Consider the following 19,404-nt stretch of genomic DNA (forward strand, 5'->3'; position numbering starts at 1 on the left):
TCTTTTTTTTCTATGCAAGCTACGGCCAACACTTTCTCAATTGTCTAAATTTTATGATATCTTATGATTGAACTTCAGTTACAAGGCGATAGACCACCAACGCAGTCGCCATTTCGAGGGCATGTCCAAATGTCATCAAAGACGTAAAGTTCAAACGTCACAAGGAGCAGAGTTCTTGACCAAACAAATCCTTTGTATTCAAGCCTGATCTACGTCATGTATGCACTTTTTTTCAAAACAACAAAATGCCAATATTCATTGTGCAAATCAGCAAGGAATATATATAAAACTTGGAGTTAAGGCAGCTTACATCACCACGCGGAGAAAATGTTGTGGTATGTTATTTTAAGTGTCGTGTCTACATTAATCCAAGAAGCCACTTTAAATGGTTAGTAATATTTTTGTGTCCAACCACTATATTTGCAAGTGGGTGTTCATCTGATGTTATACGTATTAGCATGTATCCGCTTATGAATTTCTCAGACTATCTTATATTCGCTGATGAAATCTTTAGATTTGTTTATTTCGAAATCAATTTGTCATGACGAGACAAAACGGATTTTGAGAATGACAGCATTTTAATGAGGATTTATGCTTGATACAAGCTGTTTCATGAGCTCATAAACCACATAGGTAGCACTGTTGGCAGAAGCCAAGGTAGATCCGGACTCAAACTTATTTTGCAAGAGTCCGGGTATCTTGGCCCTATTTCGTGAAACAAGCGCCAATGTTCGGATCCATTGCGGGCAGTTGGGCTCTCATATATTATATGTGGGTTAGAATCATAAAATAATTGTCAGTTATTCTTCATTTCTGGTTGTTAGGCTGCCCGATATGTTCCACTGTTTCCTTCCCTCTACTTGTTTGGGTGTCATCTGGCGTTTTTGATCTACAAACTTAAAACAGACCATTATTTGGCGAGCCAGCAAAAAGTCCTCCAAACGGCGGAAAAAGTACTCGGGCACTAACTGATGCCTCGGCGAAAAACAGCAGTTGACCCGAGATAGCCCTCTATGATTGGAAATATTGTGCCTAGTTAGACGTTCCTGTGGCGTGCAAACCACGGCAGACTTTTGTCAAGTTGGATGCTGTATCATATTATGTGCCGCTTAGGCCCCAGTTGAGGACTTTCACTAAGTGTAAACTACCCAGAGGAAGATACTTTAAGCGAGATTGGCCCTGGAGGATTTTACCCGAGCGTTCAAATTGTTCTCCGGGAAATACTGTGATACCACCCTTGTACTGTTCACCGACGCCCCCTGAAAGGTTGTTTCGACTCAATGCACATAATAAAACTTGAACATACCCAGGTAGCACGCAAGAGAGATGCTCAACTTGGGCAAAAGTGTTGCAAGCGTAACGGCCAAGTTTGAGGCCAGTTAGAATTTACTCCATGGCGCTTGTCAATGCCTAAGTTCGTTGCCTAACTATAGCCCTTGTTCAGCGATCCTAGGGCATGCCAAAGTTTGGCTTTTTTCTGGTCCGCCACAGGAGTGCCAAAGTAGTTGCCGTACTTAAGCCGTAACTGTCAAAGTGAATCCTAATTTGGAAATTCGGGCATGGCAAACTTTGGCTTTCGTTTGGCGAGCAGTTGTAGTTCCAAATATCTGCAAACAAAAAGGACGAGGCCCGCCGAGGTTTCGCATTTCTCTGCTGTACTGAAAAAGTGTCCTTTCCCGCCCTCCAGAACAAACTTAGATTAAATAAGCGTACGGAACACGATGGGCAGATGTCATCCTCTCCGTTCCCAAGCTGCACGGCGGTACTTGGTAGTGTCGTGCCAGTTCGAGACAAAAATTGTTTCCGATATTTGCAGAATGTTCAATTTTGAACCACCGCTCGTTATCCAACAGGTTTTGACGTGCCGTCGTTTCGCCAGCGGCGAAGTATTAGCGCAACATCGGGCGATACTCTACGATGCGTCTGCTCCGTATCGGCCGGACGTCGTGCATCTCCGATTTATATATAGTGTTTTCGTTTTTTTTTTTTTTTTTAACTGCGCAAAATTCAAAAAGAAAGAGAACGTAAGATGGAGTAATTTGAGCCTGGTTCAATGTTAATGGCCACGGTGGCCTCTAGAAAACAGGTGAAATTAGGTAATTAGTTAGAGTAATTAAAACCTACGCTGTTTTAATTTTTTAATTTTTCACTTGTTTTAAAAAAGGAGCTTGACCTCAATATGGTGTAGCCCTGCCATCAAACTTTGATTAAAAACTTTGTTGTAGCTGCTACGGGGTCAAGAAATGTCGCTTTGGTGCACGGTGTCAAAGCGAAACTAAACGACAAAGAGCGCCAATAAAGTCATCGCTCTGTCCTTCTGGCCTTTGTGGATCGTCGTTATCGCAGCCAGCTTTGCCTAAGCAAGTGGAGCCGGCCTCGATAATGACGAATCGCATGCCCGGAAGGGCGGAGCGATAACTTAACCGGCGCTCTTTCCTGTTTAGTTTCGGTTTGACGCCATTTACCAAAGTGACATTTCTCGACCCCGTAGCGCTACCAGGAATTTTTTCATCCAAATTTGACTACACGGCTAGACCACATTGTGGTCGATCTTCAATCCTCTAAATACATTATGTGATCTTAAGTAAAAATTATAAAGTTAGTTAAACAATTTTTACCTAATTAGCAAACTAATTACCTAAACTAATTTTTTTAGAGGCTGTCATGGCCATTAACACTTCTCCAGGGCTCAAATTACTCTATCTCACGTTCTATATTTTTTTTAATTTGGTGCAGCTAAACAAAAAACGCCCTGTATAGGCCGTTGCATTTCAATTGTTGTATACCAAACGCATACACGGAAAAACAAAATTGTTTCCGATCGCTCCTAAGATTTCGTTAATACCCTACTATTACACGCCGCTTATTCTCGACACAGCTACAAAATATATAAATATTTGTAATATATATATATATATATATATATATATATATATATATATATATATAAACATTTATATTATATAAATTGACACTGTTTTCAGCACCACTACTATCAGAAGAATGCTTACATTGTACTTACTAATAAAAGAGCGACACCATGCAATCCGTTATAGAGGCATAATCCGACTCGGTCAGCTCAGAGCAACACAAGCACGAAGTCGAGAAAGAGGGTAGTCGCCCACATTTATGGTGTTTTTGCACGAGAGATCTTATCCCCGGAGAAAACCGAGTACGTCATAGAGCTGAGAGAAGGAAACGGCGCGAGAAGGAGGAGGGAGTGCAGAAAATCCAAGCGAGCATTCGCACGACGGAGTCGCGTGTAGTTGAGTCGCCAGAGCCTTTCTTTTCGGAAACCTGTTGGCGACTTTTACGGGCTCATTGAACAAAAGGCAGGCGAAAAATAATAAAGAAAAGGCACCCCACACTTTAAAGGAATACTACAACGAAATTTCGGCACTCATTTTTTGGCCTATATGTGTTCAATGGAGCAGTATCACATCGAACATACCAATATCTTGTTAAAAAAAGTCTCGAAAATTAATTTTAAAACGAATTAAACGATCAGCAAAGAGCACCTGGTGGATGTCGCTCACGCGTCGTTTCTAATGCCCGTCTAGGAACCTTGACAGCTAGTTACGGTGAGTGTCTCGCCTCCGGCCACGACGAGAGAAGAGGGGGAGGAGGAACTCCCCTCTTCCCGAGAATGCCTTTTGTGTGTCGCAGAAGTCGCTATTGTCCCCCTACAAGATCACAGAAGATTAACCCGTCACTTCAAATTCGTACAAAAGCAGCCGCTTTGGAGGCTGGAACGACTAGGCCACTTCTTGACGTCAGCCTCACCGTAGCTTTGCTCGTCTCGAGACGACCTACGTCACAATTGCGTTGGATGTCACGTGGTCTCCGCTGAGCCTTCTCCGAGCGCTTGCCAGAGTGGGCCGTTTATAACGAAAGATACAGCCGCCAGGCTCAAAATACAAACGTGCGATGGTCATTTACGGATATTGTGGATCATATTACCTATTTTTGAACACAACGGGAATATTTCAAATTTCGTTGAAGTATCACTTTAAAGCAATTCATCATTATCCCTCCCCAAAAGCATGGGGACAAAAGAGGGGGCCCGACCGCTCCGACGGATACCGACGGATAGGCGGATATTCTGTAGACCTGTCACAGATTCTCCTCGGGTCCCCGCGAGCACGCCGGGAGCTCGGGGGATCAGCGAACATCCGTGACGCGGAGCACGTGACCTCAAAACTCGATAACGTTTATTCTTCTCCTCGGGAAGAAGCTCCGTCGTGCGAATACACCAGTAACGAAAGTCTCGCTTTCGCCGAAGAGCAGTTTCTTACCGAAGCGCGTCCAACAACCACATCACAGCAATTCCATAAACTCCGATGAAGAAAACGTCCATTATCAAAAGCTTGGCATGAACGTATTCGTGCCATTTACAACAAAAAATCACGACTGCGACTCCAACGCACAAAAGCTCCAGAACAATGAAGAGCGCATATCGGAAACCGAACCTACATGGACCCCCTGCCCATCTCCAGAACTTGGCAAACGAAGAAGTGATCCCATGAGCGCGTCAGAGAGAGTCGGATGACAAAATGTTTGGACAAATTTGTGCGACACGTTTCATGGAGAGAGGCTAAACTAGGGTGCCTTCACGTTTCCGTCCCTACGCTGTTTAGCGTGGCGACAACGTTTGTGATACATGTTGCCGACGAACCAGTGTTGCCTACCTCGTTACCATGGAAACCTCCGCTGTTTTCGTCGACAATTTTGTCACACTCGCCGGTCGTGCGGTCGCACTACGCCGCTAATCCTCGTTAGGGCTAGTGAGCGCTCACCGCTCTCGTTCCGACGGCGAGGTCTCGGCTTTCAATGCCGGTCTGTTGCGTTCCATTATGTCGCGGGAACTCGCGTTCCGTTAAACGCGACGTACACGTCCTGCTCACAACATCAAAATATGAAACACCCGAATAAAGACAGCGACAGCCACCACGACCGCCATTCCGCTGAGCATCCGACTTTTCTTATGAACGGAAACGGAAGTGGCCTCACAATGTTGCTGGTGTTTCGAGACTACAGAAACTCAACGTTGTTTACGTTTAGCGAAATAAGAAGTTGGAAAAAATGGCGGTGGGTGAGGATCTCGGAAAGGGTGACAAGACGTTGGTGCCACCCTAAAGCGGGGCGGAAACATGTAGGCACCCTAGGTTAAACGTTTAGCTCCACGCCTCTGTTCTGCACATGATCTTGTTGTTAATATCTGAATTTACTTTTCTGCAAAGCCCTGGCAACTTATTAGGTGCCGAAAACACAACCTCATCAGCTACTCTACTTCCCACTTTCTTCAGGTTATGTGAGATACCATGAAGATACGGTACAACGGTGACGTTTTTTTCACTTGCCTATCCTTCAGGGTGGAATTACTACGCCTTTTCTTTAGTGTGGTCTTAGTCACGGCAGGGTTTTGCAGAAAAGTAAATTCAGATGTTAACAACAAGATCGTGTGCACTAAGAAACACCAAAATCAGTTCGTTTGTTGTGTCCAAGAAGTGGTCTATTCTATTCCTTTATCTTGCGGCCGTCGTTATATAGGACAAACGGGAAGATGCTTGAACGATCGACTCAGAGAACATCGATACAACGTTTTTAAAGTCGTGTCAGGGAACTTGGGCGTGCACTGCAGAGATTGCGGGTGCATTCCTGCCTTAGAGGGATGCAAAGTGTTTTTTTTTTTTAAGTAAAGACAGAGTGGCGTGAGAAACAATAGTTGCACGTGATATTGCGCGACTGGGTCCTGATTGTGTTAGTGCCCCGTCACTCGTACTTTCGGATAATGAGCGGCAGTTCTTAGAACGATGAGGGCAAAGCAGTGACAGGGTTGTATCGAAAACGTGACATGTTATATATCTTTTGTGTTTTTCTTTGATTTTATTGGGTGGCATGTTGGCTATTTACAACAGACGCCTACACGAATAAATCTTCAGTTGAAAGTCAGCGCTGTGTCCCGTGGTTTCTTCTACTTCGTCCTTGTCTTTGCGCTGTTTTGTTTTTATCATCCCAACTTTCCGATGTGTGAATGAATTTTGCATCTCGCAAAGTACATTGGGTTAAAATTTTGGTGTATGCTTTATTCGTTCCCATGATAAACAGGACCTCCCAAGGAATACATTGCCTTTCCACGCCTATTTGAGGAAAGAGGAACACATGGAAAAAAGTTATTGCATATTAAAAATGGACTAACACTGCGATTCGAGAAAATTTCTTCGATGGGAGAAAATTTTGTCTTCACCGAAAGAAATGGCAATCAGACAATTCGCAGACAGGTATGTTTGTTGTTGATATATTATTATTCTGCGTCCACCCTGATCGTATAGGCAAAAAAACAACATTGCTTTCTGATATATTATTTGGAGATATATATGGCTATAGATAATCCTTCATCTGCCAAAGGGAGTTAGGTGTGTTCACTTGTGAATTCTGCAGTGTTTGCGACTGAGCTGACGAAATGGACATATCTGCTGCTCGTATTTCAAGTTAAAGAGTGGTGACACTACAACAGGTTCAAATATCAGAACTAGTAAAGAGCGGCATTAAATTAGGTGAAGCAGCTCTTACGAGTTTTATATTAGTAAAGAAAACATAAAAGAAAAACAAATTAAGAACGTTTCCAATTTTCTGTAACGCCAAATTAGAGCGCAAATCGTAAGGAAGAGGAGGGGAGGGTACGGAGGAAAGGGTATTCCCCTCTTCCTTCCCTGCTAAATTTAGCGGGGAAATGTTTCCGCAATATTTACCGTGAAAATTTTACCCTTGTTACGTCACACGTGACATAACGTGCGACGTCACACGTGTCGTCACATGTGACGTCACGAGGGTAAATTTAGCGGGAAGGTTTTTCGCCAAATTTGGAGGAAAATTTTCGCCACTAAATTTAGGGGGAAGACGCATTATTAAATGCGTATGACGTCACGTGACGTCATACGTCACGTGTTTTCTATAATGACGTCACACGTTATGTCATGTGTGACCTCACGGCGGTTACCCTCTCAGCTACCTTTTGAGGGTAACCCACGTGACCCTCATGAGGGTAACCCTTGTGAAGTCACACCTGACGTCACGTGTGATGTCATTATGGAAAATGTGCCAGAATCTGACGCGCAGTTACGCCGATGGCGACGGCGTCACCGCTCAAGCCGGAAACGGGCGCCTAAGAGCTGCGCTCTAAAACGTTACGCTTTTATGAATTTGCATACAACCAATGCCGGAGTAACTGCGCAATAATGCCGTTGCCGTCACATCCTTGAAATACCTCTCTTATCTTTTGTTACTAATTATGAGCTTTTTGCCACATATAACCTATATAATATGATGTTCCTAACAGTAAAATTATTTACTTTATCTACATAAAGTTTGGTGGGGTCCAAGGAAAAATCTTTATTGTGCAGCAGTCCTCATACCCTAAAATGGTCCTCTGCATGCACGCGTGCTGCACACAACGATGAACAGCACTCAACGTACAGATACACAAAAATTACTGTCAGAAATATGTGAAAATCGTTTCTGTACAAAGTAAACAAAATGCAATTGACATAAGTTACTGGGCCGTATATTAAGCCCAATTAATGAGACAAGAATCTTCAGTTATTAGACTAAATATTAGCTAATATTTGCAAAACAATTTTCTTAACCGACATGGCAGGGTAATTTTACGCATTTGGAAGCCAAAATTTGTATCGTCATTTCTGCCTGACGAAAAGGGTAGGACAGCAAATTACTTCTCAACATCGCTAAGGTTTGCAAAAAGCATGTGCTTTTTATTTTGCCTTCTTAAAACTAGTGAATAAACGATAGTCACCTAGCTTATAAACAGTAGTCATATTAAGGCTCTGAAACTGGTATGGGCATAAGCCACATCAGAAACACATTTTCAGAACTTTTTCTGGCGGGAAAATTGTTATTCAGTATTCGACAATGTTGACGTGCCCCTAATAAGGTGGCAGTAAGCTAAATTGATATTAATAGACATAAGGCTTTCGCGATACGACCATCTCCGCTTAATATATGAGCTCCCCTCGCTTTCCCACTCAGAAGGAGGCGTCGAGTGCTTGCGGCCGCAGTTGAATGTGTTGACAACCCGCACGACACTGCCCACTTAAAGGCCGGTGACCAGACACGAGAATATGCAAGGCCGAAGATCCTCCTCACCCTGGGGGAGGAAGAAACACGCGACGGTGGACAGGGTAGGAGGGGGGAGAGGAGGAAGCGTGAGAAAAGTGGAAAGCGCGAACTGGTCGTCGGTCTTTAACAATCTGGGCACGCACTCACCACCGAATTTCCCCCATTCCGTCCGCACCGCCCCGTTTGACGACTTCGCCATTCCCTCCTCCCTGCGCCCTTCCTTTTTTTGTTGACCTTGTGGTGAATGAGTTAAAATACAGCCTCCACCCTCTCTCCCTCCTTTCCCATCTCTGCTTGGGCTCCCGGCATCTGCCACCAGCCTACTAATAAATGTTTGTTCTCTGAGTCGAAATATGTCTAGCCTTGCCCGTCCCTTTGTTTATTATTTTTTATAAGTTTTGATCTCAACCAACGCGGTCACCGAAACTTTATATGTAAATCAGTAATTGGAAATACGACAGAAAATCTTGAAGACATCGATTTATAAGCACCACACACGAGCTAGCTTCAGAGTAAGGTTGTTGATATGGTATTGCACTACTTGTTTGCATTAAAATAACTCCGAGAGTCTTAAAACAACCTTTCCAATTGATGACGATTCTATGTCTTTAGTCTTTTAATTACGAGATGCCTAATCTTGGTCGAAAAACTACCGCTTTTTTACTAAAGCTTCCTTGAATGTCATTTATCATCATTTATTAAAACCTTGAAGGCCATTGCTGGCATTACACAAGGTGGGTGTAACTGCTGAAGAAACATATAAAGGAACAAACAAAAAAGTGGGTTACATGCTGGAAAACATTGTTATATAAAGCAGCAAAAACAGAAGAAAAAAACACTTAAAACATTTTTAGGGAAAAACAGCTGATGAAACAGAAAAATACCCAAATAAAACATTTCTATAAACACGAGTTGACTTTACTATTAGTGTAAATGCAGATGGATGGTCAGTTGGGATATGAAAGTATTATAATCTGTCTGGGTCACGATACTGTTAGGCAGGCTATTCCAGTCCGTTATTGTGAATGGCAAGGTGGAGTAAAGAAACGAAACTGACGATGCGAAAATTGGACAAACTTTACAGACGTTATCAATGCGAGGAAATATACGAGTGGCTGGGGATAATAGTGAAGTTCTGATGTCATGGTTATGATAGTAAATCTTGTGAAAAAGAGAAAGGCGTGATAATTTCCTTCTGGTTGAGAGGAGATCAAGGTTATCTTTCATTCGTAAAGAAGTGATGCTGGTGTCTCGTGAGTAATCTGAAAAAATGAATCTGATTGCGCGATTTTGAAGTGCCTCTATCTTTGTTATCAATGAATGTTGCCAAGGGGACCAGATGGGTGACGCGTATTCAAGTTGCGATCTTACGAGTGTAGTGTAGGCTAGTTGTTTAACTGATGATGGTGCTAGTTTCAGATTCCGTCGAAAATACCCAAGAGAGCGGTTAGCATTAGACAGGACGTGTGTTATATGCGTGTTCCATGAGAGATCGTCAGATAAGTGAACACCCAGATATTTGTAAGATGGACACTTGGTAATTACCTGGCTGCACATGGTGTAAGTGAAAGAGAGAGGACTATGAGCACGCGTGAAGGAAACGAGATTTGTTTTAGAAAAGTTAATTGTCATTTTCCACTGTTTACACCAGTCGGCTATTAGATTAAGGTCAGCTTGTAGGGTTATGTTATCGTTCAGGTTAGATACAGATCGGTAAATTACGCAGTCATCAGCAAAAAGTCGAATACAGGATGTTATGCGATCTGGTAGGTCATTTACAAATGTTAAAAAAAGCAGAGGTCCGAGAACACTCCCCTGGGGGACTCCGGATGACACAGGAGAATAAGCTGACGACTGGTTGTTAATAACAGTATGCTGAGTACGATTGGTTAAAAATTGTCCTATCCATGATGTTACGAGTGGATGAATGTGAAGTTGGTTTATCTTGAGCATGAGTAAACTGTGGGATACCTTATCGAATGCTTTAGAAAAATCAACGAATATGGCGTCTGTCTGTATGTTATTATCGATGTTACTGTGTATTTCATGAACAAGTTGTACAAGTTGCGTTTCGCAAGAATATGATTGTCTGAACCCGTGTTGGTTTGGAAAGAGGATGAGGTTATTTTCGAAATGCTTCATAACATTTGAATATATTATGTGCTCAAGTAGCTTGCAGGGGACACTGGTTAGAGAAATAGGACGATAATTTGATGGTGAAGTTCGATCCCCCGATTTGTGTATGGGGACCACTCTGCCAATTTTCCAATCTGTAGGAAGCTCGCCGGAAGACAAAGATTGTTGGAAGATTATTAACAAAAAACGAGCTGAGTGTAATTTAGTGTTTTTCAGTAATTTGGAATTAATTTTGTCGTCCCCAGAACTCGACGACATCTGTAACCTTTCTATAGAGCTTATGATACCTGCATACGTTATTTCAATGGCAGCCATGGGAGTGTGATATGCGTTGTTAAGATGAGGCATGTTACTGTGGTCATCTGTGGTGAAGACTGAGGTGAAATAGTCGTTAAGACAGTTGGCGCTTTCTTCATCCGATAATGGCAACCGATCATCGCTCATTAGTTGTACAGGTCTAGACGTTTTTGGATTAATTACCTCCCAGAACTTTTTAGGTTTATTGCGAAGAATGTTTACTAAGTCATTGTTAAAGAATTTTGCCTTCGCCTCTGTAATAGATTTCTTATAAATTTTAGCAATATCATTGTACTGTTTCCAAGCGAGATCGGTAGTCAGTTGTTTGGCGCGGCTAAATAGTCGTTTCTTTTTTCTGTTTAGTTGGTTAAGCGTTTTTGTGAACCAGGGATTTGATTTGTCGCAAGTTATGTTTATTGATGGGATGTAAGTGTCGGCAAGGTATGCAAGTTTATTTCTGAAGAGAATCCAGTTTTCATCAACTGTCCTGCTCATACAGCCATGCTGAAAACTATCGAAAAATATTTCAAGCTCATTGTTAATTGCGGTGTAATTAGCTTTATTATAGTCTTTAATGGTTTTAAAATATGGTGATTTCCGCTGAGTTTCAAATTCAATGTTGAAATGAATTACGTCATGGTCACTAATGGGTGGGTGGTATGTTATATTTTTAACAAGTGTAGTGTCAGTAGTGAGGCATAGATCTAAAATATGACTTGTTCTTTGGGTTGATCTGGTAGGTTGAGTAATCAGCTGCGATAGATTAAATGTCAGACATGTGTCGACGAGTTCTCCTGAAATATGAGTCGAGAACGAAAGAGTATCCCAAATGATGTCAGGACAATTGAAGTCGCCTAAGAGAATGCATGATGCGTTTCGGGATTGGTTGAAGATGAAAGAGAGCGCGTCATGAAGCTTATCAAAAAAACCATTAACAAAGTCGGGCGGTCTATAGCACACCCCAAGCTGTTATTCTTTCATAATTTTGATTTTATTCTGTCTGGTTGGCTATGTCAATTACTTCATTACAGCGTAAAGGACACATTTGGCCTCAAGGTGAATGTTTACAACATAGTGATGATATTCTTTATTGTAGAAGGGATGGCGCTATTGCCTCAGTGGGAAGGGGGCTACGGAAGCACATGTTCACATTCTGGGGTCGACGCCGGTCGAGCGCGCAAACATGCATAACGAGAGTAGTGTCTTTTTAGTATGAGCGTCGTTTGTTGGGGTGACCCAGTCCTGCAGATTTTGGATGCTTGGGTTTAGGTACTCGGCTCTTTTTTTTTTGTAAGCCGCTGCAGTCCCATAATATGTGTTGAATAGTGGGAAGAACGCCGGCAGAGCACGTAGTGCAAGTTACCGGCGCTTTTGACCCCGACGCTTCCTCGTTCCCCGGCGCCTGATCTGGTGGGCGGCCTCACCGTGGCTTGTAGTCTGGCCATCTGGAAAGCACATACTCTGTGAACGCAGCTCCGGTACGGGCTTTGTGTACTAGCACTTGTGCCCCCCTAGGCAGTCCCTTGGCTAACGGTGCGGGGCTGTATGGTGTCTGTTCTCGCAGCCAACGCCGATATTCTTCGTGGGCCACAGCTTTCCGTTCGAGGGGGTCTGGGTCCGGCAATGCGAACGGGACTGAGATTCCCAGGTTGGAGCGGTCTCCCTTGTGCTCGCTCACCCACGTGTAAGCGGCCTTGTTACCGACGCCGCCTGGTGTCCCGAGACCCAATTCACGCGTACTTTGATGTCGTTAGCCGTTAACAAATCGGAGCACAGGCTTTTGATCCGCTGGCAGAGCGTGCTTTCGCGAGGAGTCTTTCCTAGGCGTGTGAGGGCCTCCCTGCAGTCCGTAAAGATTGTTATACGAGTAAGAACGTCCGCTCGGTAGCAAAGTTCTTGTATGCGAGAGAGCGCTAGGTTTATAGCACCAAGTTCTAGACTACTCGTGCTGGGCTTCCTGTCATATTGGAGAGTCTGAGCGTAGCAGTTCCGACCGGTCGCATACGCTAGGGTGGCCCCTTTGGATTCTTCACACCACACGGCCTTTGAGAAGACCGCGTGCGCCACGAGGTCCGTACGGGCTGCAAGTGCGGCTCCTACTTCAGGGTGGTCTTCAGGCCTCTCCTTGCGAGTGAGCGGTTTCGGTTGTCTCACCATAATGTCTTCTCAGTGAGGTATGCTTCTCAAAGGCGGGTTATCTGCTCCGAATGGCCACCAACGCTGTAGTTCCAGGAGGGACTGATCGGCGCTAGTCAAGGTTCGGCGCCTATGATAGCCGGCTACGTGGGTCTCGATAAAGCTTGCAAAGTAGGAAGGTCCGAGTATCAGTACAGCTCTTCCGTTCTGGTGTGTCTTGGAAGGCCTGTAATTGCACGCAGGCATTCTCCATGCAAGACTTCCAGCTGCTTGTGCTGAGCCTTGGTCAGGTCGAAGCACGTGGCCCTGTAACATGCTTTCGATGTGAGGAATGCCTAAGTTAGCAAGCGGATTGTTTGCATGCCTGCGCCACCGAAGCGGTTGCCTATTCTTTTTATCTGGTGGAGCTGCCGTCGCCATGCGGGTTTTAGTTGCGTTATCCATTTTTGTGCGCCACCTTGCTCGTGCAGCGGGACCCCAGTACCTGAATCAAGCGTTCACGACAGCGCTGACTGGGCTGACCACCCAGGGTTAGGTGTATCTGACCTCTGGAGTGCTCAAGGCCGCGGACGATCAAGAACGCCGTCTTATTTAGAGAGGGCTGCCTGCCCCTGGTCTGCACGCACTGGTCGAGTGTGTCCAAGGCCGTCAGCATGGTGGCTAGCGTTTCCTGGGTGTCAAGCTTTGTGTTCCGAGGGTCCACCCAAAAGGTGATGTCGTCTGCATACGTTGTGCGTTAAAGGTGGGCGACAGCCGCAACGCTCCCGCTATCTTTCTCATCACCAAATTAAAAAGGGAAGGCGAGAGTATGGCTCCTTGAGGCGCTCCACGGACGTTGCTAACAGTGCGAGGTTGCTTGGCGCCCGAGCTGATCTCGAAGCTGCGATTCCGGAGGTTTACAACATTTATTTATGTTTACAACAACAAATATATAAAACTTTAGCAGACATGCTCGCAATATACTTTCTTGAAGAGCACCGGTGCCAATGGGTATTGTAGCGGAATGCAAAATCACAATTTTGCGTATCTAAGGATAACCATTTATTTGTCTGAAACAATCTAAGCGTATATTTATACTAAAATCACCATCGTGACCGAGGTTATGTTTACTTCGCTGTATAAATATTCAAAAGTTTGACAAAAATTTAAAAAAAGGCTGGAGGGCTACCGTCCAGTGATCGGTAAAATAATGGTTCTATATTATCTACACAGAACATTTCAAAGTCATTTGCAATGTAATAACACTCACTAACGTAAATCGCTCCCTATACCTTCTCTTCTCAAAATAACTAATCCTTCTCCGCGATTTATAGTGCGATTTAGACAACGCGGATAAAAATGGGTAACTAATATAAAACTTAAAATAAAGAATTATTGAGGCCAACTTGTGCCTACAAACATAGACAAAGGTGCAAGCATCCTGCGTATACGACGGAAAGGCGATTAACCCCACAAAGCCCGTTATTCCGGCTGTTAGACCTCTCTACAACTCTAGGAACGTCCCGAACCGAAAGAAACGACAGCCCAAAATGAGCTGAAAATTTTAAGAAGAGTGCAAAATGATACAAGAAAGAGCCGGGCCGCGCGGGCTTCGACCCCCGTTCCTCCAAGTGGCAGCAGCATGCGTTGCCAAATCAGCCGTACTTGCAAGAATATGGTGATATGAAGTGGAACATGTCTGAATAATCAGTATACCATGTCTCGGTAAATATGGCGATATCGAAGAAATCACCAAATCATCCAGAAAACTGTTTAAGATTGATTCATTTATTTACTGATGACAGCGTGTTCGGGTGAAAACACTTTAAACGGGAACTTTATTTTTAACCAATGTGGCATTTTATTTCAAGGGGAAGCAATTCTAAGGTTTTTCATAACCACTCTAGCTCCAGCGAATAGCCCTTATTTCTGACTACGTTTTCCCATTCCCCAGCCTTTCTATGAGCCAAAATGTCGCCACTGCGGTTCTCTTCATAATAAAACCGAGCAGTTTGGAAAGCTCTTTTGCTATGTAAAAAAACGCCTTGTTTTCTTTCTTTTTTTTTTTTCGGGTGTTTTCATCAATACAAAGTTAGAACTTCGCGCTCCACAGTTTTTTTTTTTTTTCTGAGAAACCACTTGGGACTTCCCTTTTTACCCAGCACAGTGAATAATTATAGGTGGCACTTTGACGTGTATTGCGGGTGATGTGGGTAAGGCAACGACTTCGTTTTTATAGAGGCGGAATCTGCAACCTGGACGCAACCTCATAAATTTTTGTCGCACACTTTTTTTTTCTTCTGGTGTATGAATTTTTTTTTTTTTTTATCTCCAAGTTGAGCTTTTTTGTTTTCCACTGGAGATGATTTATCTCACCTCCAAATCCGTCTATTTTATGAGCGTGTTTTCGTGTTTAAATAACAGTTATACGCCTAATAACTTCTTTAATGTGCTTTTTTGTTCTGAAGTTGCTTTGTAAGGATATAAGCATACTTTTCAGACAAATTTTAAACTTCCTAATGCTGTCCCCGGTAATATTGGGGGGAGGGGGGGGGGCAGAGCATCTCGCTTATGATTCACCCCCCTAAGGGGGTTGCTAGGACAGGCTGATTTTTATTTGCTTGCCCGGCTCGCCTTAGGTTTTTCAACTTTGGAAGTAGGGCAAAACCTTTTTATAGCCGTGTCTTTTAGATTTAAATGCTGACTCCTCTACAACAGTGCAGTCGCCCAAGTGATAAGACAGTCGGCAATCCGAGCATGACGACACATTCCCATTAGCATGCAGTGATTGTCATATTGCAAACAAATCGCATTCTCTTCTTCCGACATTGCCCAGTACAAGGCATATGAGGTAACAAAAAACCACAATAACAATGCACGTGGCACTCGCAGCAGCAGGAGCAGTGATAACAAGCACTAGGTACAGCAAAGTCAAATACAGGAAGAATCTGAAAATAGAACGGAAGAAGTCGGCCGTGTGCTACGATAGACGGTGCTGCCGCTGCCAGAGTGACAGTCCGCACGACTGAGTGGGTGTTATATCGCAGACATCTGGGCAGGGCTCTTACACATCAACCGTTGACCAAAAGCGCACGTGCTGATGGCAATAAATGTTTCTTAGGATAACTATTCAATCTTCTTGCTTGAAGCCGGTTAGAACGTTCACAGCTTTCAGTGAGCAGTCCGAGCCGTGTGCGACCTTGGAGAATCTCAAAATAACACAGGAAGAAGTCAGCGGTGTGGTAGAATGACGCTGCTGCAGGTGCTAACGTTAAAATACACGCGACTAAACAGCCTCCACATCGCATATATTAAAGCGGTGCTGTCAGAGTCAAGCCGGTGACCAAACGTGAACGTGCTGATGACGGTTAATGTTATTTTTTATATAGTTTTTCTCGCTGATGACTTGAAGCGGGTCCGAAGGTTCACAGTTTCCCGGCAGCAGTCCGAGCATTTGACAGCCTTGAAGAAGCTGAAAATAACACAGGAAGGAGTACGCCGTTGGTTACCAATAACACTGCTGTAGCTGCCAAATATAGACTGCTATACAAAACAGCTGATTATGTTTTATCAAATATTTTTGTGATCGTGGAAAAGCAGCTTGCAAAATTATGATCAATTTTATTCCTTACAATTTTGTGATAACCGACGCAAACAAAATATTGTATATAAATATATGCTAATTCGAACTTTTTTCGGCATGTTTAGAAGCAAAACATAATCAATCAATCAATCAATCAATATATCTTTATTATACAGTGCCCAGGAACAACCCTGAGGTCTTGGTGCTGGTACGCTGGTGGATAAAAAAAACAAAAAAAAAACACACTATACACATTTTCGCAGAAGATAAGATACATTTTTAGCATAATACTAGGCAGTGCACGAGTAATTAGTACAATGAAATAAAAACGAGGCAGTAACAGTAGAGACGGAACACAAGACCGAAGGACAACAAGTACACCACTAGAAAACACGACATGGAGATCACGACATTCAGACATAACAAAGCAATTCAGCAATGCTCATCCTGCACGGGCAAGTTTTTAATAGAAAGGACAAACGTCCTGTAGCAAGGGTTGAAAATATCAAGTTTTTCAGAGTAATGATTCAAATGCTGAGCCATTCTTACAATTGGGTTTACCGGACTAAACGTTCTAGAAACATAAAAAGATGACAGAAGACGAGTAGGCACACGTGGGACCCTAAGGCACAGTTCAGATAACAGGTTCGGAGAATTGATGAGTCCATGCAGCGTTTTAAACAAAAATAGTAAGTCCGCGTTCTCCCGACGCCGGTGCAAGCTAAGCAAACCAACACGCTCTAACGCAGACTCATATGTTAAACATAAACATCCTCCTTTATGTAGCGATGTTTAAAGATAGAAACAAACTTTTTTTGCACACGCTCGGTCTCCAAGGAGTGACTTTTAGAAATTCCATTCCAAACAACTGAGGCATATTCTAACTGTGACCTGGATAGCGAGCAGCATAACTCGATAAAAGCCGTCGGGTTTTTGAACTCCCTGGTTAAGCGAGAGGCAACACCCAACATTCGCAAAGACGAGTTAACCAGCCTACCAACGTGATCAGAGAAACGCAACCCAGAATCAACAATGACTCCGAGATCTTTCATTACACTTACTCGAGACAAAGTCTCTTCTTGAATATTATATGCAAAAGAGATATTGTGAGTTTTCCCAGAGAGCGTCATGACCTTGGTTTTGGACGGGTTCAAGAAAAGGTCATTTTCAGAGCACCATCGGTAGAAAGAACATGCATCTTCCTGGAGCTTAGCACAATCACGTTCAGTAACTATTTCTCGATAAATTTTTATATCGTCAGCATATTGCAGGAATGAAGAATTTAAAACAGCAAAAGGGAAGTCATTTACGAAAATTGTGAACGGAAGGGGTCCTAAAACAGATCCCTGAGGAACGCCAGAGCGAGTCCTGTACAACGAAGAGTTCATGTTGTTAACCCGGACATATGCCTCTCTCTCTGACAAGTAGCTTTTTAACCAGTCATGTACTGAGCCACATACTCCATAGGAGGAAAGTTTGAATAAAAGAATAATGTGATTGACAACGTCAAAAGCCTTACTTAAGTCAAAGTAGACAACGTCTAACTGACCTCTGTTACATATTACACGAGATGCAGCAGACATAAAGCTGACAAGATTGGTAGTTGTTGATCTGCCGCTCATAAAGCCATGCTGATTGGGAATTGCTAAGTTTCGAAATTTGAAAGACAGGAATTGATGAAGTACCATTTCAAAGAGCTTAGAAAATGGAGAGAGAAGAGAAATAGGTCTATAGTTACAAATATCACCTTTTTTTCCCGACTTTAAGACTGGAACAACAGCAGCGACTTTCCACGTTTCAGGAAAGGTTCCCAACCTTAACGAGTTGTTAAATATAGAGCACAGTACCGGCGTGAATGTGTCGTGATACGTTTTGAGAATTGCAGAGGGAATGCCGTCGGGCCCTACTGATAATGTTGCTCTCATTTTCTTAATACAGGATCGTACGGACTCTTCATCAACATTAATGCAACTTAACAAGTCACCAAACCCATCTAAGTGAGGCAGCACAGGTGCAGAACGCTGCGTACTATCCCTGCAGACGGACCTAAAATGCTCAGCAAATAACTCAGGCACGGACTTCAAATCGCTCTCGTGATTATCCAGGACAATCTTCGACTCGATATGCCTCCCAGAACGTGAATTAATGTACCTCCAGAATTTCTTCGGATTATTGACGAGATCTGATTCCACTGAGCAACGATGAGCCTGGCGGTCGCGATCCAGGACCGTCTTACATTGCTTTCTGCAGTTCTTGAATTCCACCTCCCACTTTAAAAGGCCACTTTTCTTAAACTTCCTGTGAAAGAAGTCCTTTCTTTTCAGTAGTGTTTTTAGCTCACTGGAAAACCAGTTAGGAAAGCGAGATTTAGTAACTGTCCTTAACGGAATAAAAGTATCCATGGCCTTCCAAACAGTTTGCGTGAAGAGCATGACCTGGTCATTCACATCAGGCGACTCCAAGATCAATGCCCAATTAAAACTCGTGAGGTAATGATGCATCCCGACATAGTCCCCTGCCGACAGATTATATGAGGTGTGCGGCGGGAAATCACTAGAATGAGCACGAACAGAAGAATTCTCGAAAGAAAGTACTATATCAAGTGCAGGATGATATGTATCCTGAGGAACTAATGTTCCTCAGGATAATAATAATAATAATAATAATAATAATAATAATAATAATAATAATAATAATAATAATAATAATAATAATAATAATGTGCTTTATTCCCTTTACAAAGGCATATAAATAATGCTGGCCTACAAAAGCAGTAGCCTGCTTGTGCATCAAAGAGCTAAGCAAAACAGGTGTCCCATACAAAGAAAAACTCTACTTTTGATAGGTTAAGTTGGATGGCCTCCATAACAACTACATTTATTTTAAATCTGAAGTAGAACACACGCTCACTAGGCAACATTATTAAAATGGTTGCACTGAAATCTGAAGTAAAACACACGCTCACTAGGCAACATTATTAAAATGGTTGTGTGTGCAGCACTAAAAATAGGCAGCGAATGAAGCATTTTTTTAAATTTTAATGAATATCACATTGATTTGTTTCAATTCATTTGAAGGCAACTTTTAACATTTTACTTTTTTCTGATAAGCTTTACGGACTACACTGAGTTGTGTGC

At 43.0% G+C, this 19,404-nt stretch overlaps 1 pseudogene; it reads left to right on the forward strand.

The window, feature by feature from the left end:
- Positions 1–327: 327 nt before the first annotated feature.
- Positions 328–19,404, forward strand: part of LOC115331423 — a 37,319-nt pseudogene continuing 18,242 nt past the window's right edge.

This window comes from Ixodes scapularis, unplaced genomic scaffold (genome assembly GCF_016920785.2).
Source record: "Ixodes scapularis isolate PalLabHiFi unplaced genomic scaffold, ASM1692078v2 PGA_scaffold4__175_contigs__length_147842914, whole genome shotgun sequence".
Classification (NCBI taxonomy): Eukaryota; Metazoa; Arthropoda; class Arachnida; order Ixodida; family Ixodidae; genus Ixodes; species Ixodes scapularis.